This window comes from Pseudophryne corroboree, chromosome 6, assembly GCF_028390025.1.
Source record: "Pseudophryne corroboree isolate aPseCor3 chromosome 6, aPseCor3.hap2, whole genome shotgun sequence".
In the NCBI taxonomy this organism is placed as follows: domain Eukaryota; kingdom Metazoa; phylum Chordata; class Amphibia; order Anura; family Myobatrachidae; genus Pseudophryne; species Pseudophryne corroboree.
In genome coordinates, this window is record NC_086449.1 from 226,095,236 (window position 1) to 226,122,363 (window position 27,128).

Here is a 27,128-nt window from a genome sequence, read left to right on the forward strand (position 1 = left end):
ATTTAGGAAACTATATAATTCTTTAGAAAGATATATTTTCTTGCTTATTACACCAACCACGTATCTCAATCACTATTCACTCAATCTTATATGTCAGCAAAGCAGGCAGACAGAGCATACACTAGATTATCTGCAATCACAGGCTAAGTGGCAAAGAAATTTTCATATATGCAAATGATTTTGCATCTTATTCATTATGTCTATAAATGGGACCACATGTCCTCAAACAAAACAGGCCCCACAGGTGCGTCGGCCCACCGGGAATCTTCCCTGTAAACCCTATGGCCAATCCGCCTCTGCAGTACTCCCTTCCCTGTCTGTACACCAAGATTCAACTTTTGAGCAGAGCTACAGTACAAAGGGCCTAATTCAGGGGGTAATTCGGAGTTGATCGTAGCAGCAAATTTGTTAGCAGTTGGGCAAAACCATGGGGGGTAATTCTGAGTTGATCGCAGCAGGATTTTTGTTAGCAGTTGGGCAAAACCATGTGCACTGCAGGGGAGGCAGATATAACAAGTGCAGAGAGAGTTAGATTTGGGTGGGTTATTTTGTTTCTGTGCAGGGTAAATACTGGCTGCTTTATTTTTACACTGCAATTTAGATTTCAGTTTGAACACACCCCACCCAAATCTAACTCTCTCTGGTTTTGCCCATCTGCTAACAAAGGGGGTCATTCCGAGTTGATCGCTCGCTAACTATTTTTTGCAGCACTGTGAACAGATAGTCACCACCTATCCTACTATATAGTGTATGTTTGCTTTGCAAGTGCGTACGATCGCATGTGCAGCCGAGCACTACAAAAAAGTTTTGTGCAGTTTCCGAGTAGCTCAGAATTTACTCAGCCGCTGCGATCACTTCAGCCTGTTCAGGACCGGAATTGACGTCAGACACCCACCCTGCAAATGCATGGACACACCTGCGTTTGTCAATCTCCTTGCGATCGGCTGTGTGAATGGATTCTTCGTAAAATTCATCGCTCAGCAATGACCCCCTTTGTACCCGTACGATGCGTCTGCACACTGTGGTGCATACGCATGCACAGTTCTCACCTGATCGCAGCGTGCGAAGAGGTCGGAATGACCCCCTAAGTTGCTGCTACGATCAGGTCTGAATTAGGCCCAAAGTATGTAATAGTGTATTATATCATATGTGATATTGCTCTCCTCTAAACTTGGACCACTATTATTATTATTATCATTATACTTTTATTATCATATATATACAGAAGTTGGTGTGGTCGGCACTCCCTGTATAAAAACGCAACTGCCCCGGTGCCTTCCTTTGTGGAGATGCACAGCATATTGCCTTGAAAAAAGCGCCCTGCGCGGCGCTGAAACGTTGGCCATAATATGCCATTTATTTGATTCACCATTTTGAATACAAGTTTGTTTTCACAAGACCCTTGGAGTGCCGCCTGTTCCTTTACTATTGGGAGTGGATGGATACATACCCCTCTCTATAAGGACAATTCTTTCTCTGTATATATATATATATATATATATATGCCACCATAATGGGCCTACTGCACCTTACAAAGTTCATAAAGAGAAACAGTATGGAGAGAACAAGAAAAAAAGTTACTTACAGTACAGAACATTGCGGGACATGGACATTGCTGCATCAGCAATCATAATACCCAAATAATAAGCAGGGCGACAGGACCCAAGGGATAGGTGCAGAGGTTGGCTGGCAAGGGTGCCATCTGCCCCTTGGGCCAGTAAAATTTAAGTGATACAGGGCCACCTGGCAGTGGGAGGCAAACAGAGGTAGGGATGGCCATTGACCATCGATGATTCAAAATCATTGATGGTTTATGACCGATGTAGAATACTTTTGCCATCGATGGGGAAGAACCATATGGTTTCCTCCCATCGATGGCATGATATAACCAAATGTATTTATTTTCTAACAAGGCGCGGGGACACAGAGCACAGCTTTGCCTTCAACACCCGCGCAGCCCCGCCCCTTGTTCTGATTGGTCCGCAGGCCAGTCAGTTAAAGAAATAGGATGACCATCGGTTGTAGAAACCATCGATGGTCACTTACCATATTACCATCGATGGTACTTACCACGCAAAAGCCCCCCCCCCCCTGCCTGGCTGCTGAAGAGCAGGGGCTAGCAGAAAATGGTTGCCTCATAGCAGGCTACAAGAAAATGACCACCACTGACAAATGGGGAGCCAGGTGTCCTTTTCCAGGACCTCAGGGGCTGGAGAGTGGATTAGGGATAGCCATCGGTGGGTGCCCATCAATGGTTGCCTTACACCACTCAATGGCTGCCACTGGCAAGGCCTGGCCACGGGCCAATATAAAACCTTGGATGGGGCTTAGTGGGATCCAGGAGTGGGGCTAAGCTCCTTTTTGGTAAAAAATACAAATATTTGGTTCTACTCATCCAACGATGGCATAGAACCATTGGCTGTCTGTCACTGATGGCAAAACCATCGACCATCGGTAGTTAGCCATCAATGTTTGGCAAATATAGATGATCGATGGCCATCACTAGAGTGGATAAAGGGATAAGGGCTTAATGGAGTCATGATGCTTTTCCGTCCATTGGAGTATATATGGGCGAGGGCTGAGACCAGTGTAGTTAGGAGCAGTCTAGAATAGTGCTATGTGAACTCCCTGCATAAAGAATACATTTCTGGGCCAGCTTTACCTCCGGAGAGATTGTATCTGTACACTGCTCTATGCAGCCCCACCTGTGCCCACTGACACTGTGCATCTTGCCTGTGCCCCCACCCTGTGTACACTGGTACTATGCAGTCCACCTGTGCCCACTGACACCATGCAACCCCCCTGTGACCCCACCCTGTGTACACTGGTACTATGCAGCCCCACCTGTGCCCACGGACGGTGGGTGGCCTAATCATGGTAGGTTTGGCCCTGTACACAGTACAAAAAACTGTACTTGAAGTGCCTTCATGGCCACACTGCAGCCCACCACACAAAAGCATGTGCTGGCCTGAGGAGAAGAGCTGCAGCTATTGCTGCCAGGTAAGGTGGAGGGACTTGGGCCCCCCGCTTGGCCCCTCAATCAGACCTGGGCCCGGGTAAATAATACCTGCCCCCCCTCTTGGCACCACTGATACTATTAAGCCCCACCTGTGCGCATTGACACCGTACATCCCCCTGTGCCCCCATCCTGTGTACACTGCTACTATGCAGCCCCACCTGTGCCCACTGACACTGTGCATCCGCCCTGTGTACAGTGGTACTATGCAGACCCACCTGTGCCCACTGACACTGTGCATACCCCGTGTCCCCACCTTTTGTACACTAGTACTCTGCAGCCCCACCTGTACCCACTAACACCGTGCATCCCCCCTGTGTACCCATCCATTGTACACTAGTACTCTGCAGCCCCACCTGTGCCCACTGACACCGTGCATCCCCCCTGTGTACCCACCCATTGTACACTAGTACTCTGCAACCCAACCTGTGCCACCTGACACCATGCATCCGCCCTGTGCCCCCACCTTGTGTACACTAGTACTATGCAACCCACCTGTGCACACTGACACCGTGCATCTCCTGTGCCCCCACCCTGTGTACACTGCTGCCATGCATCACCACCTGTGCCCCCACCCTCTATACACTGGTACTATGCAGCCTCACTTGTGCCCACTGACACCATGCATCCCCTCTGTGCCCCCACCCTGTATACACTGGTACTATGCAACCGCATCTGTGCCCACTGACACTGTGCATCCCCCTGTGTACACTGGTACTATGCAGCCCCACCTGTGCCCACTGACACAGTGCATCCCCCCTGTGTACACTGGTACTATGCAGCCCCGACTGTGCCCACTGACACCGTGCATCCCCCAAGTGCCCCCACCCTTTGTACACTAGTACTCTGCAGCCCAACCTGTGCCCACTGACACTGTGCCTCCCCCTGTGCCCCCACCCTGTGTACACTGGTACTATGCAGCCCCACCTGTGCCCACTGACACCGTGCCTCCCCCTGTGCCCCCACCCTGTGCACACTGGTACTATGCAGCCCCACCTGTGCCCACTGACAATGTACAGCACCACCTGAACATCATCAGCAACTTGATAGGTGCTATTGTTTTGGGCAAAAAACACATTTGTGTACATGCATTATCTCCATAAACTATAAACTGATGCTCACCCTGCGTACATGTAGTTGCTAAAATAAGTGTCAGTACTGTGTCATCTGCATGCAATGATGTTAATGGTTTATTGTGAGTTATTAATTGCTTAATCAGATGCCTCAATGTTGTGAATGTGTTTGTTTTATTCTGTACCTTCTACTGTTTTTTTTGTCTTGATATACATTTTATGTACTGTAATTTGTATATTAACATAGCTGAGGGAGGTGATGTGAGGTGGTTATTGTACAGTATATTGGACCTCACTCTGGTCCAGTTGTTGTTGCTACTTATACTGTAAAGTACCGATTATCAGTACTTTGCTCATGCACAGGACCCATTAATTGTGTGCGCAAATGGGTCCTGCGATGTAGGAAGTAGGATGGCAGAAGATTGTCAGTGATAGACAGTCTGCTGCCATTTTGGGACAGGAAGGGGTAGCAATGCCCTCAGTTTCCAAAAAGGGAGGCATGTCGCCGCTGTTTAGGGTGAGGGAAGAGACCAGGGATCTCCGCTGTTGGACAGAGATTTCCTGGCCTCTGCGTCAGGTAGCTTGCGCGTCCCATGGATGCCGCAAGCCAACCAATGGGGAGTCAGGGATACGATGCTTGCATCCTAGGATGCAGGTCAGATCACTACAGCGGCAGGAGGCGTCTACTTGTAATTGACGCCTCCTGCTGCATCACCATACAGTGCTATCACTGCTGCTTCCAAGGACGTGACAGCCACTCCATCCACATCTGAATTAGGCCCATTGTTTCCTATGTTTTATATCAGTCACTAGAATAGTTTCTGTTTGTCACACAGGGCTTGTAGGCAATGGATCTGATTATTGACATTCATTTTTTGGATATTTCCCTACACCTTTAAACTGCATCCCCATTAGAGAAACCCATACCTGCCTACTTTTGAGAAAGTATTTCAGGGAGAGTGGGAAAGTAACACCTACAGTATAAGCACTGGCGTGTACTGCTACATCTGACAGGCGTGTCATAAACATGACTTACATCCAAATATAAATGAGCCTCAAACTTAGTAAGATCTACTTGTTGAAGAAAAGACACTGATATTTTGCAAGAGTTGTTTGTGTATTGTGTTTTACAAAAGGTTCTATATATTGTAAGTGGCCATGAGAAATCTTATTGAAAATGAATGTAGCCATAGGGATCATTGTGCCTATAACCAATGCAAGGAAATGGTACTGATGATCCCATTTGAATGTATATATCTCTGAGTTATTTATGTCCCCCAGGAATGTAACAGCTACATAATGGGGATAAGTGTAATCAGGGAGATTGATGGACTATTCAGGGAGTCAGGGACAGGGGCGGATTGGCCCAGCGGGACTCTGAGACTGATTGCTGGCCCCGTCCTCTAGTTATTGGCCGTCCCCCACCACCACCTCCCAGCACACAGAAAACGCAAATTGAGTGATTATCGAACAACTGCGCATGCGTAGTGTTCACATTGTGTACGCACAAGGGGTAATAGCAACAGAAAATGCATACATAATCGCAATGTAGCCCATGTTTGACTGATAGGAAGCCAGTATTTTTGGGTGGAAACCTGCTATTTTCTGGGTGTGTAAAAAAAACCCGCAGGTGTGCCCAAGCATTTTTTGGGAGGGTCTCTGACATCAGCGCAGATCACTTCCAGCCTATCTTAGTTGCAGATTACTGTCATTTTCAGTCCTACTCACATTTGCTCAGATAACAAAGTTTCTTCGATGTTCCGGGAATTGCGTATATGCATCTGTGAGTGGATAGCGATCTGCGATACATTCGCAATTTTGCACAGGGCGTTTTTTCTTCATGTCGGGGCAGCGCTTTTCTACTTGCAGACAACTGCAATTTCTCTGAATAGAGATCCATGCTGAATTAGGCCCATATGCAAGTAACTAAGCTCACGCGTGTACATAAATTAATGTTACCATCGGAACGTGCATCTGGGGATCTTCAGATGGCAATTTATTATTTTGACAATGAAAATCAAAGCTATCATTGCTGGATAAGTTGTGAAAACAGTTCAGCTCCATAGTCACTATGGCGGCAATAAAATGTTGCAAACTTAGAAGTGGAGAAATGTCTAGTTTCTCCAAGGAATTCCTTTTGTAAAGTATTCAGCAGTGCTAATAACCCCTATTTCCAGCAGAGAAAATCTAGCTTTATTTGTGACAACACTTCGTACAAGCAATCACTGTGATGAACAGAGGGGGTAATTCCAAGTTGATCGCAGCAGGATTTTTGATAGCAACTGGGCAAAACCATGTGCACTGCAGGGGAGGCAGATATAACATGTGCAGAAAGAGTTAGATTTGGGTGGGTTATATTGTTTCTGTGCAGGGTAAATACTGGCTGCTTTATTTTTACACTGCAAATTAGATTGCAGATTGAACACACCACACCCAAATCTAACTCTCTTTGCACATGTTATATCTGCCTCCCCTGCAGTGCACATGGTTTTGCCCAGTTGCTATCAAAAATCCTGCTGCAATCAACTTGGAATTACCCCCAGAAGGCAGATCAATGCAAAACTCTAGTCTAGATTGTCAGTAAAGGGGTTAAATGTTCATCCACAAAGACAGAAATAAACAGAAGGGATTCTCTCAGTCTAGTTATCATACATACTCAAATATATACTAATTGATGTTCTATACAAAACATTAAAGGAGCGCTGTTTACAGATAAAAAATCATTTATTAATATATATGGTGGAAAAACCACCTAGATAATAAAAGTAAATTTAAGGAAAACACACAGTGCAAGTATAGTTGCATATACAATAATCACATACACAGTTGGCAGTAGGTTAGCTGTGATCGGCCTAAACGCCAATTAATTAATGTTACAGTCCACAGTGATATGTTAAGCTGGTATCATCCGTACTGATAAAGGCGTATGAAAAAAATGTCTCAACAGGTTAAAAAACTGCTGCTAGTAATTGTAGGCAGTGAGGTTTTTTTGTGTTTGCTATATCTCACCCCTCACATTCAGGACCGTTCTCACCCGTAATAGTGAATGCTGATTCCCGTCTGTAGCAATTAGCGGAGGTGACTCACGGCAGCCGACAGCGGCTATATCAGATTGTCCGGCAGAAAGAGTCATGGTTGCTGCATAACACCTCAGCAGAACGGGGCTTTTCAAGCACAGCAAGAGGAGTGTGATTGCGGTGTGTCCGGTTAATGGAGGTGGTGAAAAAGCATCTCAATCGCTCAGTACCAGTAGCGGAAGGTCCATAAAAGTCTCCAGCAGTGGACAAGTTTGTATGATGACCCTCTACGCGTTTCTCCGCCCACAACACCGGCGGTTTCTTCAGGAAGTGTGAATACCCATTTTGACAGGTGTGGGTGTATTTAAATGGACAACAGCCAATCAGCTATAAAGTCTCTTTCTTCACACCTGAGAGTTGTAATTGGGTTTCACACTATGATGGGTCCTTTGCACATGTTTCCTTCACTTATTTTTAATCTTTAATCAGGTGTACAAGCTACATAGATTACGAATAACAATACAAATACAAAAATATAAAAAATATAAGGTATAAGAAACAAACACATTATATTGCCGCAATCGGTGAAAAGGATGCCGAATACGTGTATATAGGTGGTCCCGTAATTTATAAAGGTATATATAGATATAGTGCATGATGAAATCTAATTCGGACAAATGAATTTAAATCACCTGCAGTATAAATTATAATAAGTTTAGCATCAAGCATAGTATATCCTTGATACTTAACCACCTTCGGTGTATCATTATTAAAATTATTTAAATATTTTTATTTTTATTTTCATTTTATAGTGATCAGCATTGTTTCACCATCCTTGTGCCGAGAGCGGCAATTAACGTGGATATGGGTATGGCATCCCAGAGGATTTAGTATACATAAGGAACCAGCACCAGTTCTCCCGGCCGCGATGGCCCAGTGGATAGAGACATGGACCACGACCACAGGGTCCCTGGTTCAAAACCAAAAACGAAGGAGCACATTTTCATAATCCATCTTTTATACTTTTTGATTTATTTAGTTTTTTATATTATATATATTATTAGCATTATCATTTTTATAGATGGATAGAAAAAATAATAAATATAATATTCTATAAAAAATTTAAATACATATATTTCATTAGTATAGTTATACAAAGCCCAGGTTATGACCAAAGCTACTTCTTCTCGAGAGGAAACAGAGGGGAAGGCAAATTTTGAGGACAAACAGAGGATTATTACTTATAAGCGTATTCTGAATCTCAACTTCAGTGTTGAGCTTAGCTAGGGTATGGTTCATGGTTAAACCTATAATTATATAAATACCAGAGATATATATAACCAGTCCATCTGTATCCAATATATGTGTGGATGCCAAAATCAACAAACACACATATATAAACATATATGTCTATTTCAAGTTACAGCACACAGGTATATACATATTTATCCCCACATGCATACTAAAGCCTATGAGAAGAGAGGAATTAGATGCCATTAAGTTCAATATTCTCATTGAGGCCTATGGGATGCAGGGTTTCCAGGTTACAAATCCAAAAGGCTTCTCTATTACAGAGATAATTATATCTATCCCCACCCCGTGGGGTCGTATTGATATGTTCTATTCCCTGTAGAGATAAAACTCTGCAATCCCCATCATGTAGGGAATTGACATGTCGGGGTACACTGTGTTTCATAGATTTATTCAGGACTAATCTTCTATGTTCTGAAAACCTGGTACTAAGTTGTCTAATGGTCCTGCCTACGTATTGTATCCCGCAATTGCAGGTAATTAAGTATATTACAAAGGTCGTTTGACAGGTGATTTGACCCGAAATGTCGAAAGTCTTCCCAGTTTTAGATGAAGAGAATTGATCACTCTCAGTAACGAACTTACATGTCATACATCTAGGTCTATTACATCTTTGACTTCCTATTCTGGATTTCCCATGTCCAGAAATGGGAGTAGATATCAGAGCACTGGCTTCTAATTTCGAAGAGTTGTGGCTGGATCCCAAAGAATCATTTGATTTAACGAAGTGACTAGGGGACAGGAGGTTTTGAAGATTTCTTGTTTTCTTAAAAATGATCTTTATTTCCTTTTCTAGAGAATCTGCAAGAATTCTGTCCATTTTAAGTATGGGAAGATTTTTATTTAGAATTTTCCTTACCGAATGCGAGGCACTATTAAATTTGGAGATAAAGATGGGTTTGTTATCTTTAAATTCTGGGGGGGAGGGATAATTGATGTTTTTATTTTTAGTAAATCATCCCTATTTCTTTGTTGTGTTTCAATAAGGGCTCTATCCAGGACATCTTGGGGGTAACCTTGCTCTAAAAAAGACTGTGTTAGTTCATTACTCTGTATTAGATAATCAGCCTCATTCGAGCAATTTCTTTTGAGCCTCAAGTATTGGCTCTTAGGTATATTCATGATCCATGGGCGATAATGGCAGCTTGAGTAGTTTAAGAAGGAACTACAGTCAACCTGTTTCTTAAAGGTTTTGGTAAGAATTCTTCCCGAGAGTAAATCAATGTGTAGCGCAATATCCAGGAAAGTAATATCAGTCGAATGAATAGTGCTTGTAAAAGAAAGACCAAAGGTGTTGGTATTTAAATAGTCTATGAACAAAGTAACTGAGTGATAATCCCCATCCCAAATAATAAAAAGATCATCTATGTACCTGCCATAGAGCACCAGACTCGCCCCAAAAGGGCCCCCCCAAATCATGTGCTCTTCGAGGTGACCCATGTATAGATTGGCAAAGCTGGGGGCGAATCTGGTGCCCATGGCGGTACCGTGGGTCTGTAAATAATAATCACCGTTAAACGTGAAGTAATTACGTGTAAGTATGAAATGAATAGCTTTTAAAATGAAGTGGTTAAGATTGCTGGAGATGGATGAATCAAGATCTAGATAGTGTTTAGTGGTTATCAAACCATTATCATGGGGAATATTAGTGTAGAGAGATTCCACATCACAAGTGACAAGGAGAAAATTTTCCTGCCACTTGATATCCTTAATAAGGTGTAAAAAGTGAGTGGAATCTCTAATATGTGATTTAAGTTTTTTTTACAGAGGGTTGAAGGTGTGTATCCACAAATGCTGATAGGTTAGAGGTAAGTGAGCCCACTCCCGAAATAATAGGACGCCCAGGGGGTGAAGTGAGTGATTTGTGTATTTTGGGAAGGTGGTAGTATGTGGGGGTGACCGGATGTGCATTAAACAGATATTGATACTCAGTCCTGGATATTGCGCCACACTCAACAGCCTAAAGAAGTATCCCCTTAAGCTCCCCCACAAATCTCAAGGTAGGGTCGCCAGACAGCTTAGAATAAAATGTATTATTAGAGAGTTGCCGGTAGGCTTCTTGCAATTAGTCTGAGACATCCTGAATAACTGTTCCACCCCCTTTATCCGCTGCCTTGATTATAATCGACTTGTCTTTCTGGAGGTTCTTGAGAGCCTGTCTTTCATTAGGATGTAAATTGTCTCTGGACCGAACTTTTCTGTACCTGTGTTTTTTCCTTTCATCTTTTCCCTCATCCCCACAAAGATTCCTCAAATCCTGAAGAGTGGTAGCATAGAATGATTCTATGAAACCACTTTTATAGTACGTAGGGTAAAATTCACTTTTGTTCCGAAAAACTGTATTAGTTTTTTGTGTATCGTAAATTGGGATTGACTGTCCCCAATTCCCCTCTGATTGTAGTTCTAGTAGAATATCTAAGGATGGTTGGTCACTAGAATCTAGAATAATGGGAGTTCCCATGATCCCCCGATTCTTTAAGGTTTTATTCAGAAAATATCTTTTTCTACAAAGATCACGTGTAAATCTATTTAGCTCAATATAAAGGTCAAAGAACTGAGGGCCTTTAGTAGGGGCGAATTTTAACCCCTTAGCTAATATAGCTTTTTCACTCTCAGATAATATTCTGGATGAAAGATTAAAGATCCCCTTATTTCTCACTTTTGTTTTAAATTTTTTGCGGGATTCCTTTCTTCCTCCTCTACTTCCTCTAGTGTGGAGTCCCTTCCTCTTTTTGGGGACCTTGAGTCTAGGGGGCTGAATCTGTTCCTGTTCTTCCAGATAGGGTAAAGTTCCTGTTCTAAAAAAGGTTGAGAGTCATTGGTTTTCCTTGACTCCTCATGTCTCATAGACGTTTGATGTGTATATTTTGGTCTAGCTCCTTTTTGGGCATACTCTTTTTCATGTGTCGAGATTGCCTTAGGTGATGTTTGTCATACATACTCAGACAGCATTTCATTATCAAATAAAGTACTGGCAACTGCAATGAGATCAGTGAATGCCAGGTAAAATTATGGAATCATAATTTTATAGGTGAGTGCAGAGGAAAGGAGTTACAGGGATCAGAACAACCCTCTGGATCTGACTATTTACAATCTGAGTTCTGCGCATGTAGAGATGTGGCACCCTGGAAAGTGGTGTGTGTGCCCCTAAAAGTAAAAGTTTACTTACAGTGTCTACAGTAGTGAAGGTGATGTGCTGGCAAAGCAGGGGTTAAGAACGGACCCTAGACCAATCACATGATCCAGATACTGATTGAGGACTGGACTAGTTAATCTGGGACCAAAGGAGCCTTGTGGGAAGAAGAAGGAGGAGTCTGATGGAAGTGATTGGAGGTGCTGGACATGGTGAGTGAGGAGCGGAGCTGAGTAACGGGTACCAATCACATGGTCACGCTGGGTGGTGAGAGCTGCACTGCAGAGCAGAAGCAGCGAGGTGCTACCGAGAAACAGAGAGCCGAGTGAGCAAAAGTGAGATGTTGCAGCTGGAGTCCGGACACCACCAGGCCTAGTGAAAGGCACGGATGCCGCAGCTATCTTGTGCAGTGACAGGGGGGACAAAGGGCACACCCATATGGGGCCCCGAGGGTCAGAGGGGCCCCATATGGGGCACAGTACCGCGATTTTCACTGATTTATCTGTCTGTCATTGACAGACGGTGATAATCAGTGCTGTGGACCTGTGCTCACCCTTCCCTCCTCTGTAGTGCCACATGATAACAATCCTGCATATGTAATGAGCGGTGGAGCGGAAGGCAAACCAGGATTACTTGTATTCAGGTGTGCCATTCCCCCATTGCAACACTGAGGCACCACCGGATTTAAAGAGAGCTCCAATGTTATTTGCCCGTGAAGATTATAACAACTTGGTTAAGGAAAGCTAGAAATTTAGCAACTGTTATTGTAAAAGTGTGTTTTTAATTACTCTTCTCATCACCACATTATAGCTTGTGATTGTAATATGCCAATATCTGTGATTTAATTGATTGTCTTTTGAAATTTTCTTCACTGTATCCTCTTTTTTTACCCTATTCTTCTTGTGATTATTATTTTTGGCAATTAACCAGTCTCAAGCCTCAATCCAGAGTTCAATGTGGCACAATAAAAAGACATCCTGTTGGAATTGCTGACTCACTCCTGTTTCGTATCAATCTATCCTAACTTTCTGAGCAAGGTACTACAAAACTAGTGATGGGGAAGAACATAACTGTTATGCACACCAGTGCCAGCAGGAATGTACTGGTGTCTGAACGGTGAGGTATGCAAAACAAATGAACTCACAGACAGACTGGGGAATATGACATTACATACACAGAAGGTGATAGGGTAACAAAATAAACACAAAGTGAACAGAGAAGCCCAAAGGCTAAGAAACTGGGTGTCTCCCTAGTATTAGGAATGCTCAGATGGAAAGAAGAGAGATGTAGTGATTTAATACGTAGAGAACCCGATATGCTGTTGCTAAGGGCAACAGCAAAACCCTAAAGGGTTACCAACGGGTGTGGCAGTAAACTCCTTGGTCAGAGATGGAATAATAGACACAAGGAGAGTCTCCACAATCCTAGTCCTCACTTGCAATGCACTAGTTCAGCTTACTGCCACTAAACTGACACCTGAACACCTTGCACAGTGAGAAAGGATTTTGGCAGGCAAGTCTGAGAATACAGCCGCAAACTTGCTAGGTTCACAGAGTAGCAAAAGAACCCTAGCAGGTTAAACAACTGACTCCAGTCTTACTGCTAGGTCTGGATTGGCAGAGTGTAATACCAAATCCCAAGGCCTATTTGCAGTAAACAACAAACAAATACAAAGTTTACACAGTACTAGCTAGCTTTCAGGAACTGACTAACCAACAAAGATTCAGCAGCATCTGCCTAACCTGAGAAGAGGGTTTATATAGCAGGTGCTGTCCACGCCCCACTCAGACCTCACAGACTGTGAGCACAAAAACCAGCACCGGATCCCCTGCCGTGCACAGAGCCTGTAACCACTGCACAGCAAAAGACCCGAACCGGAGTATCAGCTACGCTCAGGTTACTCCGCTAGCACTTGTCTCCCGGTTGCCATGACGACGTGGCAGCACAGAGCAGGAGACCCTAACAATTTCAAGGGAAAGGTGTCACGATTCGGACTACTGGACATTATTTTTTACCTTTCAGGTGTCTTCTGAGGCTGGCTCAGTGTTCCAGGGCCGGGTCTCAGTCATGTTGTTAATGTCCTTACTTCATATTTCCTCCTTATTAGTCTGCAGGTGCTGTCACAGGGAACTCTTAAATGGGATGGCGTCTCTAGCTCATCGCGGCCTCCGCCGCCATTACCGGACTCTCAGCATTTGGATGGCTCTGCATGGCATTCCCTGACAGTTGCAGCCTCTGCCGCCTTTGCTGCACTTCCAGTGTGAGGACGGATCTGTCTGATGTCTCCTGTCAGCCGCAGCCTCTTGCCGCGATTACTATGTTAAAGCACTATGGCTCTGTGCGGCGCTTCTCACCCACTGTAGCTTCTGCCGCTGGCGCTGGGAGGATACTGTGCAGTTGTGGCATTCTCTGGCTCTTGCGGCTGCTGCCGCCATTACTGTGAAAGTCCCATATTGAATTACAAGCCAGGTTTCCCTCCAAGAATCAGTATGGGCGCAGCCATGTTGGTTCTGATCATGTGATAATGTTTCTATCAATCCACAGTCCTGCTGAGCTCAGCCTGATTGCTGATCCAATCCCTGCACTGCTGAGGGTATAAAGGGACTAATCTTAGACCAGGAAATCGTCAGTGCTTTGGTTGTCATCACCAAGTGTATCCTGTCTCTGCTCTCTGTGACTCTAACTGTGTTCCAGGTATTCCAGCTCCTGAAGTCTCCAGTTCTACAGAGACAATCATCACCCTGCGGTGCCTGCCTGACTTACTTGTATCATCAGTATTCTCTGCGAGTGGCAGTGATTTGAATTAACACCAGCTTCCAGCATTGTGCTCTCAGTGGTGTTCATCTATCTACCGTCATCGGTGTTCCTGATATTTACAGTACCAAGTCATCTGTTTCTCAGTTCATCGATCTCTAGCATCATTTGTATTATTTAGTTTCATTATCCGTTTCATCCGGACCTGCACTTCATCCACAGTTCTTCACCTTCCGTTTCATCCGGCAGAACCGTCAGTCTATAGATACTGATCCTTCTGCAGTACATTCAGCCTCCGTATTCCATCTGCTGATTTGTTCCAGCTATCACCTATTCTACAGCACCTAGGTGTTGGTAAGGACTGTCCATCTCCTCAAACTCCCAAGCTAGTCTTGTGCAGATACCACACCTAAGGAAACATTGCGGGTGTTGTTGTTCTTGAAACCATGTGGGTAAATCCAAGTTGATCGCAGCAGGAATTTTGTTAGCAGTTGGGCAAAACCATGTGCACTGCAGGGGAGGCAGATATAACGTGCAGGGAGAGATAGATTTGGGTGTGGTGAGTTCAATCTGCAATCTAAATTGCAGTGTAAAAATAAAGCAGCCAGTATTTACCCTGCACAGAAACAAAATAACCCACCAAATCTAACTCTCTCTGCAAATGTTATATCTGCCCCCCCTGCAGTGCACATGGTTTTGCCCAACTGCTAAAAAAAAATTCCTGCTACGATCAACTTGGAATTACCCCCCATGTACTGTTTTTAATCATCTTTCATATCATCTTGTGCAAACTGCCGGTGTACCACCAGAACTGTGTCTAATAAACGAACATTTATTTTTATCTTTGTTGTTGTGGTCACATCTTCGGGCATTGGTGGTAGAAGTCCTCTATGTCTAGGAGTCTTATTCAGCCACCTAGATTCACCTATACACCAGCCCCTACAACTGAGGCAGCCTCACACCAACACCAGCCCTCAGTTGTGACAAAAGCTATGTCACATAATCTCCCAACACCTGTGATACCTCTCGCATGTATGTTAGTACATATGTAATCAACATCGCTTCGGTAACCGGCGAGGGGCAGCGATGTATGTTAATACATCCCGCCCTTAATCACTTAGACATACCCACCAACCCCTTGGTGTTACACAGACCTCAGACTAGCATCACCAATATTCTTGAACACTGAGAAAAAGCCATCGATAGTGTATCATCGGTGCTGCAGGAGCCATGCCACAAACACTAGCCATCGGCCATAGTTCATCAATGGTTGCAAGACCAGCACTGTCCAGTGAGTGCATATGTTTTTTGGTGTACTGTACTGCATCCTTTTGCTGGATGGAGCTTATGATGACTGCATTTAGCAGTGATATAAGTGCCTGGAACCAAGGGCTTCTTGAATAAACAAAATAACACTGTTACAATGGGCCTGATTCAGAGGTGAACCAATGTTTGCAGTACTGCGCATGCATCTGAGTTGAACTGGTCATGCGTCCCATTGGATGCCGTCAGTGGTTGAAGTTCAAAGTTTGACGTAGAGGGTGTCAATGTCAGTGGGAGTTCCTGGGAGGTAACAGGGCGGCGGCTACTCAGATGCAGTGTGCCGCATGTGTCGCTGCCAGCGATTGCGTCCAAAGACGTAGTTGTAGTTGCACTGGCACCCATAATCTGCAGACATTCCGTGCATCCATACGGTTGTTCAGATGTCCAATTTTGTGCTGATGTACGATTGATAGTGCAACTTTTTGCGCTAAAAGTTGAATCAGAGACGTAGCCAGTGGGTGTCTCTGTAAAAAATCCATTGGTTGTGACTTTAGCATATATTTGCATTTGCTCTGCATACAAAGGCGCAGTTGCTACTGCACTGCATCCACCTCATAATCAGGCCCAATTTTACAGTGTGCAGCAGGTGACTTTTGATAGATGACAGCAGGAACTCAGAGTAAAAGAAGAGAGCAGGCTGCCTCAGAGAGATTTTCCTCCTTCTTTGCTTACAATAGAGGTAAGTTTGTTTTATGTGTGTCTCCCCATGTATACCTCTGCCCCATTACCCTTGGCTGTATGTGCATATCTTTTGTCCTTTTCTCTCTCTATCTCCCTCTGTTTTTCTTGTCTGCTTCTCTTTCCTTTCCTCTTTATAATTATGGGCAGTGAAAGACGTGCAATGTCTGACGGCAGCAGCTGAAGATTGTGGGGCATATTCATTAATTATCGGGTTCTAGACCTGATAATTATAATTTCTTATTGTTGCTTTTCGCAGCAATATGAAATTATGAATCAACCGAATGCATGATTAAACACAAGCTGGAGTCCCTGCAAGTCTATGCTGGGCATACACAATGGCCCTCATTCCGAGTTGTTCGCTCGCTAGCTGCTTTTAGCAGCAATGCACACGCTAGGCTGCCGCCCTATGGGAGTGTATCTTAGCTTAGCAGAATTGCGAACGAAAGATTAGCAGAACTGCTACTAAAAATTTTCAAGCAGTTTCTGAGTAGCTCCAGACCTACTCCTAGATTGCGATCACCTCAGTCCGTTTAGTTCCTGGTTTGACGATACAAACACGCCCTGCGTTCGGCCAGCCATTCCCCCGTTTCTCCAGACACTCCTGCGTTTTCGCCTGGCACGCCTGCATTTTTTAGCACACTCCCGGAAAACGCTCAGTTACCACCCAGAAACGCCCCTTTCCTGTCTATCACTCACCGATCAGCAGTGCGACTGAAAAGCGCCGCACGAACAACAGCAAAACTGCTAAGTTTTTAGTTAAATAACTAAGCGCATGCGCGCTGCGTACCATGCGCATGCGCATTTAGCTTAGCAACAAATCGCAGCATAGCGAAAATCGGCAACGAGCGAACACCTCAGAATGACCACCAATGACATTATCTGTCAGATCATCTGCCAGATCTGGCTGGTTGGAATGAAAATCTAGTAATGGATGAAAGCAAATGATAATCGACTATTTGCTCAGCTTTAGTAGTGAAGTTATTTATTTATGTATTAAGTTATTATGTATTAAGTTTCGTATATAGCTCAGCGAATACCATTACACTTTACAATTGGAAACAACAGTGATAAAACAAAACTGGAAAACAGACAGACATAGAGGTAGGCCCTGCTTGCAATTTATGTAGAAGTAGGCCTTGATACACAAGTATAGGCAGGGCCGGTGCTAGGGTGTTTGGCGCCCCCCTGCAAACTATAAATTTGTGCCCTCCCTATAATAATTTAGAAAGGCACAGTGCACACCAATGGGGCGGGGCCACATAATAGTACTCACAATTCAAATAACCCCACACACAGTAGCGCAATCTTATTCACATTACACTGCACATAGTGCCCCTGATTCACATTACACCATATATTAGTGTCCCTTATTAACTTTCCGCAACACAGTAGTGCCCTTTATTCACATGTCACTGAGTAGTGCTCCTCATTTATGTTACGCCTCACAGTAGTATCCCTTATACACTTAATGCCTACAGTACTTGTGCCCTTTACATATATTGGACACAGTAGTAGTGCCCCTTACACACAATGCTCACAGAAGTACCCCTTACACATAATGCAAATGCCCAAAATAGTAGTGCCGCTTATACACATAATGCTGTCAGTATTAGTGCCCCTTACACATAATGCCCACAGTAGTAGTGCCACTAACACATAATGCCCACAATAGTAGTGCCGCTTATACACATCATTTCCATGGTAGTAGTGCCCCTTACACATTATGCAATATAGACACTGCAGTGCACTTACTTACCTGAAGTCTCACTCTTGCTTTCACCACCAACTGACAGCTCCTCGAGCTTGCCACCTCCCACTCCATGGGCAAACAGGATTTGAAAAAGTGGGTTTCCGTATATTTGATTATAGGAGAAAAAAAACTTTTTAAATTATGTGACCCAGCCAGCTGTGGAGATGGTCTGAGCAATTGTATTCCAGCCCTGTAATGTACTAATAGGACTATGTAGCCCAGGCTCATCCCCTTGACAATAGCTGCACTCTCAACTTTCTGTATGTCAGGTCTATTTCCCACAGTACACTGTAGTAATAGTCACTAAGCAGCCTAGGCTCATCCCCACCAGAAACTAGCTGCTCTAATATTATTATTATTACTACTAGTTGTAGTGATGATAATAATAATAATAATAGTATTAGTCACAACGTGGCGACTCCAGAGATGGAGCCGCAGCACAGTCCAAATTCATATAGGGGAGATACACCAACTGCCAGTCCCTGGCGACGATGTTTGGCAGTGTTTGGGGTGGCAGTTGGTGTTACTCCTCTATTTGAATTTTAGACTGCGCTGAGCCCCACCTCTGGAACACACACACACACACACACCTTCATTGCTGCAGTCACCCCACTTGTCAGGTCTGCCAGTACATTATAATAATACTAGTAATAATAGTATAGTCATTAATCAGCCCAGACAAACCCCTACCGACCCCCCCCCCCCCCCTCACAATAGTTGCACATTCCCCATATATCAGGCCTAATACAATGTGGTAATAGTACAGTCATTAGGCAACCCAGGCTCACACCCCCTGGTACATGGCCCAGCTATAGAGTTGAGCTGAACAAATATTCCTTGTCTGCTGTCCAAAGCCAGTGAATCAGTGTCACTCAAAGGACAACGGCTCATATGAGGGAGCTGGAAAAACCGTGGGCTGCCGCAGCTTCCCCTGAACTCAGCCATCTACTCCATGGCCATGGTGGTGATGATTAGCCCAGCAAGGGGGTTACTTTCTAGGTACTCTGAAACCTACCCCTCCCCTGCATGCACCTCTGCCCTCCACTTGCTACCCCTCCACCGTTACCCAGTACTACGGTCATCCGCCGCTTCACCCCAATCCCCTGTGTGCTGGAGCTGTCCCCGCATTTCCCTCTATCATGCTTTGAGTAGCAGACTATGGCAGGGTGCGCTGGGATAAACGAGACCAGCTGCTCCCTGCTCAGGGTGCCGGCGCCGCTGCCCATCAAACAGTTTGACTGGTGCAGCGGCGGAGGGCAACAACATAGACAGCAGCAGGTTAGCGATAGAAGGGAGATCGCCTCTCGTACCAGGCACCTCCCTGCATTGCATCGCTTCACTGAGCACATTGCGCCGGGCTCTGAGTACAGGTGTCAGTTAGGAATACATATGTTTTACCGGTGGCCAGGAACCCAGCTGTCATGGTCCCGACAGCGGGATCCCGGCCACCTGTATGTCGACAGTGGGGTGAGCGCTGAGTGCACGGTGGCTCACTGTGCTCACCACAGGATCTATTCACCCTCTATGGGTGTCGTGGACATCCACAGAAGGGGAAAAGCCTGTGGTGCCGGTATTCCGACTGCGGGACTTCACTGCCTGTTGGGACTCCGGCGACGACATCCCGACAGGCGGTCTCATGATCGCCTCCTGTTATTTATTGCTTAATGAATATAAAAATAGCCGAATGGAACCAGTGCTCCAAATTGGGGTCCCAAAGGAGAGATATAAAACTTAATATATTGAGCCACAAATGTCCTTTTAGTGTATCTTAAAGTTCCAATGCCGGAGAAATTTATACAAATGAATCCAATTTAATAGTCTTCCTCTGCTAAAGACTTTAATTCCACAATCTCTTTCATCTTTTTGGTACCTCAAAAACAGTAGGTTCAAATTAACATTTTTGTTGTTGTTGTTTATACTACACACCCTTAGGAGGCCCGCAATAGGCCTATATGACAGCATAGGTATTTAGACTGGGTTGTCATCAATCTCCCCTCCAAACCTGAAACCAGGATCCTTTAGAATTCAACCTTTTATAGGCCTTATTGTATACACTGTTAAATAAAGGCTTATTGTGGTAAAATAAAACTCAGGCAAAGTAAAATTCAGGTGAATTCACATAAAAACATTCTATGTGGGTTCAGGCTCTTCCTCTATGGATTAAGCAGTATATCTATATAATGGTCAACCACATTGCAAAGGTTCTTGGTGGGCTGTATAATATGGGCACACAGCACTGTTGACCTGGGAACAGATGGATGGGAAAGTGAAGAAATGAAAACTTATGTGTGGATTTGTGTGAACAGTATGTTTGTCATTGAATAGGAAAGTTTATGAAGGTTATGTGAGCGGTTCCGGAATTTGCTAAGCTTGCCTGAAGAGGTGAGTTTTCAGGGAACTCTTGAAGGTTTGGAAACTAGAGGATAGTTGGGCGGGCATTCCACAGAGTGGGTACAGCCCGAAAAAAGGTTCTGCAGTCGTGAATGGGAGACAATAATGAGGGTGAATGAGAGATATAGATATTGTGAAGAGCGAAGAGGTTGGGTTGCACCATCAGATTACTCTGCGTGGCCATCAGTCATCTGAGTAACTTTCGAGTTACTCAGGATGGCCGTCTATGACCTGCAGTCGAGGTTAGTAAATCTGTGTCGCCAGATGCAGACACTGACATCGGCACTCCCACAAAATACAAACAACACACCTCCATTGTGGAGCAGAGCCAGTAGCCACCCCTTCCATGCCCCTGAATGCCATCAGCCATTCAATAAGGCTAGGGTTTAGTGAGCACTGCGTGTGAGGACGCAGTACCCTTTCTGCGTGAGAGCTGTTTCCCCACCATCTGACTTGTACGCTAACCATCAGGTTAGCGTCCAAGTATGAATCAGGCCCGATATTCAACCACCATAAATATTAGTGAAAGTTAATATTATCCATGCTATAATCTGTAAAAAGTCATGGCACGTCTCAGAAGATGATTCACTGATGCAGTGAAAATACAATAGGATTGCTTCCCAAATTTTATATTTACTGGATCAGCTAATCAAGTTGACAGTCCAGACAGAAAAGGTATCGCTGCTGTTTAGCTTTAAATTCAGTGGACAATTGTGACATTTTCTTCCTGTTGGCAATAGACTGATTAGATAAGATGCTTATTCACATTTTTACTGTACTAGTTTTAACCCACTGATTTATTAGTTTATTAAAGAAATACTCCTTTCTCTGGTGTATCAGTTAGGTGTGTGAGTTGGTTTCTCATCCTTTACTGAAATTATGGAGAGACACAATGTCCAGATATCAAAATTGATAGAAAGCTTCTGAGAAGTGGCAACAATTTTCTCAGATAACACTGTCTAATTATCGCCTAAAGTATGCTTATATTCAAATCTATATGTAGGCCACTATATATATATATATATATATATATATATAAATATATATACACACAGGTTGAGTATCCCATATCCAAATATTCAGAAATACGGAATATTCCGAAATACGGACTTTTTTGAGAGAGAGTGAGATAGTGAAACCTTTGTTTTTTGATGGCTCAATGTACACAAACTTTGTGTATTAAACAAAGTTATTAAAAATATTGTATTAAATGACCTTCAGGCTGTGTGTATAAGGTGTATATGAAACATAAATGAATTGTGTGAATGTAGACACACTTTGTTTAATGCACAAAGTTATAAAAAATATTGGCTAAAATGACCTTCAGGCTGTGTGTATAAGGTGTATATGTAACATAAATGTATTCTGTGCTTTAGACTTAGGTCCCATCACCATGATATCTCATTATGGTATGCAATTATTCCAAAATACGGAAAAATCCCATATCCAAAATACCTTTGGTCCCAAGCATTTTGGATAAGGGATACTCAACCTGTATATATATATATATATATATATATATATATGCTCTTTACACCGTCGTAGAGGGCTACGCCCCCTTAACCTTTGCACGACCTTGTGGCGTGCAATATTTTTATTATATGGAGTATTACCTCCAATCATAATTGTGTGGGTGGTTAAATATTGCACGGACAAAGGGCGTGCGATGGTTAAGGGGTCGTAGCTTCTTGCAACGTCGTGAACAGAACACGCAGGGCCTGATGAATCACCTAGTAGGTGCTGTGGTTGGGGGAGTGGTGGGTGCAGGGGAGACACGGATAGGGAAAGGGGTCCGGTGGTGCCGCAGGTGGGGGAAGGGTGTGTGCGGTGGTGCCGCGGGTGTGAGAGGGGTGGGTGCGTGGGTGCCGTGGGTGGGGGAGGGGGTCCGGAGCCACCACGGGTTGGGGAGGAGCTGCTGCGGGGGTGCCGCGGGTGGGGGAGGGGCGGGACTGGTGATGCCGTGGGTGGGGGAGGAGGTGTGTGGGGGTGCCGCGAATGGAGCCTGGTGGTACTGTGAGTGGGGGAGGGGTGGGTAATTTCTTCTCCTGCTTCTCCTCCTGGAAGCAGCTCAGCTGCTGTCCTCCCTTTGGCAGTGGCTCTCCTGGAGACTCGCACAGCAGGTAAGAAGACAGTCACTATTGTTAGCGCCGGTGTCCCAACGCGCAGCATTACAGGGAAGAAGATGCACACAATAAACTACAGCTCCCAGCAGCCCTTAGCGCCGGAATGCTTTGGCACTAAGGGCTGCTGGGAGCTGTAGTTTATTTAGTGCGTCTACTTCCTTGTAATGCGGCGAGTTGGGACACCGGCACTAACAATAGTGACTGGCTGGCAGAACTCATTGACTCGCTGAATCAAAGTAAAAGGAGAGAGGTGATGTGCAGTGTCAGTGACACTGCACACCCACTGTACTTCACAGCACAGTCACCTTTTACCAGTGGCGTAAGTTCGTCACAGTCGCCCGGAGGCAAGATAAATATTGGTGCCCCCCTATTTCGTATATTAAGATAAGTGTGTGTGTGTGTGTGTGTGTGTGTGTGTGTGTGTGTGTGTGTGTGTGTGTATGTGTGGAGTGTTCTGAAAAAAAATTATATACTGTATTTATACATTTAATTGTCTTTTATTTTAAATCACACATTTCTTAGCAGTCATACCCAGGATTAGAACCCATGACCTGTTACACTGACAGCAGACACTTTACTGATGGAGTTATTTGCTCCTGTAGAGGGAGCATGAGAATTCTAACTATATGAAGTTACGTGTAATTGTCAGAGAAGTATCTTCATATAGTTAAAATTCTCATATTTCCTATACAGGAGCAACAGCTTTATCAGTAAGGTGTCTACTCCCAGTGTAATAGGTTGTGGTTTCTAATCCTGGATGTGATACCTGTAAAATGTGTATCTACAGTATAATAAAAAGGGTGTGATTTGTAAGGTGCAGGGACCAGTGAGGAAGTCGGCCACTGAAAAGACAGTGACAGTTATCAATTAACTTAATTCAATGGTGTCACAGAATGGGAGGAGAGGTGCCCCCCTTCAGAGCAGGAGCCCGGCGGCAGATGACTCCGTTGCCTCCCAGAGTTCTGCCTCTGCCTTTTACATTGATTCAGCATCCAGATATCATCCACTCTATCCGTTACATTAGCCATCTCGGGACTTCCAGGCCGGCAGCCCAGGTGCTGTGTTGCGGAGTCAGGGCCTCTGGGGATCTGGGCGCAGCTGTGGCGGGGAGGCACTTCTGTGACATCACGTGCAGAGGGGGCTCAGAGAGTATGCGGTGCAGGGAAGGCGATGAAAGGCTTCCGCTACGCCGCTTTAATACACATTTATGCCGATGGCCACAGCAGCTTTTGTTCCACCTGCGCGGCGGCTAGGGAGTGGGGATTGTTGATGCCGGAGAGGGCAGGTGGACTGGCAGCAGGACGCTGCAGTAAAAGGATTTGTTTTTTTTTCCTATGTACAGCGCAGAGACTTGCTGCAGATGCAGTGGCATAACCTCCAGCTGTGCCTTTTTGGCAGGTACAGTACCTTTTTTTATGGTCTGTACCGATTTCTGGCTCTCCAAACTTCCATTGAAAGTATAGGAAAAGGGGCGTGGCAATGCTATTTTACCCGTGGCCATGCCCCCTTTTCAAATTTGAAGCGATTTTTATGTGTAAATTGTTGGAGGGTATGTTGCTGAAGATGCAGTGGGCCTTTTTTTGGGTATGGACCTGGAGCTGCAGCTCCATCAGCCCCATTGTTAATCCTGCTCTGGGAACACACAGGCAGAGCCTCTGATTGGATGTAACCTGTGTGGGAGGGCGTTTCTGGCCCAATCAGCTGTGGACTGGGTGTGATAGACCTGCTGCTAACCCAATTAGAGCTCCTAGCCACGCCTAGCATTATACACACAGGCACAGAGTCACAAATCTGGGCTATTATATAGGACAGGGCTGGCCAAACCGGTCCTCGAGATCTACCAACAGTACATGTTTTCCAGGCCTCCTGGAGATCTGTAGAATTGTCAGTTAGGAATGAATGCAGCACATCTTAATTAGTAATGACTACACCTGTGTACTAGCTAGGTGGTCTGGAATATGTGAACTGTTGGTAGATCTCGAGGACTGGTTTGGCCAGCCCTGATATAGGAGATAGATAGATAGATAGATAGATAGATAGATAGATAGATAGATAGATATACTAGTATCATGCACCCGGCATATGATGCAGTGCTCCTCGCCCCCACCTAGCCATACTTACCCTGTGCCGGGCCTAGCTCTGCACATGTCCATCGCAATACATTCCATTCTTAAAAATCATATATATTTGTTTATGTGTGTGTACAGTACTGTGTGTGTGTGTGTGTGTGTGTGTGTGTGTGTGTGTGTGTGTGTGTGTGTGTGTGTGTGTGTGTGCCATGTTTTATTGTCTTGGACACACACACAGAGGGAAAACAGCCTGTGTAGCCGGTATTTTGGCCGTGGCATTGTGACCGCCGGGATCCCGATGGGTGGTCTTATGATTGCCTCCCCCAGCTCCTCTATGTGGTACATGTGGTGCTCTTATGTGTATTGGTTAGCATGTCGGTCAACAGTCAGAGCAGACTGGAGGCAATTAGGCTCTGGAAGAGGTGAGGTAATACCACCGTGGTAATGCATTGGGGTATGAATTGGGATCATATGTTCTCTTAAGAAGCCCTGCTCTTATTCAATAAGAGTTTGAGGTCACGGATGATTAAACTTGTTGGGTCGTCTAATAGAAAATAAATGCTGAGGCCTAAATGGCCTGGTGGTTGCAGGTACAGGTATGGTAGGCCGCTCTCAGGTCTCAGCAGCAGCGTAACAGCCAGGATGGTTTACAGTATTACTTCTTTTACATTATACTTAATATTTCAGTATTACTGTATTCATGATGCTTGAATCTTCTGCCATTTCCTTTTGGCTGTTTTCAATTTCCTTGCTAGACCTCTAGTTTTCATTTACTATGCACTTTTTTCTCTCCATTGTTCGGCAATATAGTATTTATACAGTATCCATAAATGTACAATATGAATATTTAGTGGTAAACCAAAGCTGAACGCTGCCATGTCTCAATCCAGAGTGTGTCCCTGAATGTGCAAGGTTATAGTAATACAAAGTGTACAGTGCAATTAAAAACAGTATTTGGTGCATTGGGAGTATTGATTCATGTAGTTACATGGTACAGAATGAAGGGACCATTCATCATGATCAGGAAGGAGGTAACTGACTGTATAATGCTATGCCTTTAAAATGCAGCATGAAACATCCCTTCAAATTACAAGAGCTTTATTTCTGGCAGGTGTTAAATGAACAAAAACATTTTTTTGTTATTAAAAACTTAAATAAGAAACATTTCTAATTACTGTCTTTCAATCCCCCAGTCTCCAGCTAGTGACAAATGAATCCTGAATCTCTCTTTTTCCCAGAGCCTAGTTTAACCATCCCACGCACTGAAATGGAAAACTGTTATTAATATTTTATACTACTGACCTAATTTAAATAAAAGAGAATATGTGACTATCAGCATATTAGCTTCAGTTTTATTTTTATCTTCTGGGGTCAACTTTAATTGTCAATTGACTCTGCCCTGTCATAGTAAACGTTATATACTGTACATACATGCCGTTTTCTTGTCTAAACAAACCACAGAGGTTAAAGTAATATTTAGGATTATCACTGCCAGAATTAATGACACCGTACAAAATACTTCTACGGAAACACTCGTCTTAGTAACATTTATATACAGTTTCACAGTATATAGAACTGTGAAAGACAAATCACTCCAAACACTCTTGGCATAAGGATTTGTGCCTATGGGGTTAACCAAAGCATATGTTGTATTATTACCTGAGTGAACAGATACAGAGGGTACAGTATGAAAGATTCAGATTCTTACCAGATCTACGGAATAATGAATTCCACAATTCTGCAAAATCCACCTTTTTATTCTTCATGTGCCATTGAGAGAGAGAGAAAGGTCCTTCAGAGGCTGGTGTGCCTGGGCAAATCACCAGCATAAGATTAAGTGCACAAGCTCTTGAGAACCAAGCCGATCATCCCAGTGTAATAGTATATCCAGGCATCACCGTGATACGAGGAATGGAAGAGTCCACAGCCTGTACAACACACACACACACATAAAACAAGCAGTGAGACTCTGGGGAGGCAGGGACTGGAGCAGATGGAGGGGAGGGGGAGGAGAATTGCTAACATGACAGATGTGATGACTTTTAAGTTAAAGAGAAAACTGATGATGCACAATCTACAGATCCGAAATCTAACCTTACACTGAACAAAATGTGATCATATACACCGCTTCAGCAACACCTACTTTAGTAAATGTAATTTAAAGCCAGGCAATCTCAGGTAGCAATCAATTGAAGTCTTATGATAGAAAGGGTTTAATGTGTTCAGCCAATTGTAGTAATTGCAGTGTGAAGTGGCCATAAATAGAGATGTTGGCCAATTCCGAGCAATTTAGGCCGTCAGTGTTGCATGCACGTGTACTGTCAGTCGGACAACCATCTGGTGTGGTAAAAATGTAATTATTCCAGATCAGAAGTAAATTGGCAGAATGGAGACCCAGCTTTCCAAAAAGAAGCATCATCACAATATTGTGCCACCAGCTGTATGAAATAAAAAAAGTTCCAGTCATACGTATAAGTTTGTTATTGG

The 27,128-nt window shown here is 44.2% G+C and overlaps 1 protein-coding gene across 2 annotated transcripts in view; it reads right to left on the bottom strand.

Annotated features, from left to right (window-relative positions):
* SV2B (synaptic vesicle glycoprotein 2B) overlaps positions 1-27,128 on the bottom strand; it is a 348,297-nt gene that overhangs the window by 165,945 nt on the left and 155,224 nt on the right. The window contains exon 2 of one of the 2 annotated variants that reach the window (XM_063925736.1): positions 26,350-26,569. The exons of the other annotated variant lie outside the window; for it this stretch is intronic. The gene's annotated coding sequence lies outside the window, so the exon portion shown is untranslated. The remainder of the gene's footprint in view (positions 1-26,349; positions 26,570-27,128) is intronic. 2 annotated transcript variants of the gene reach the window in all.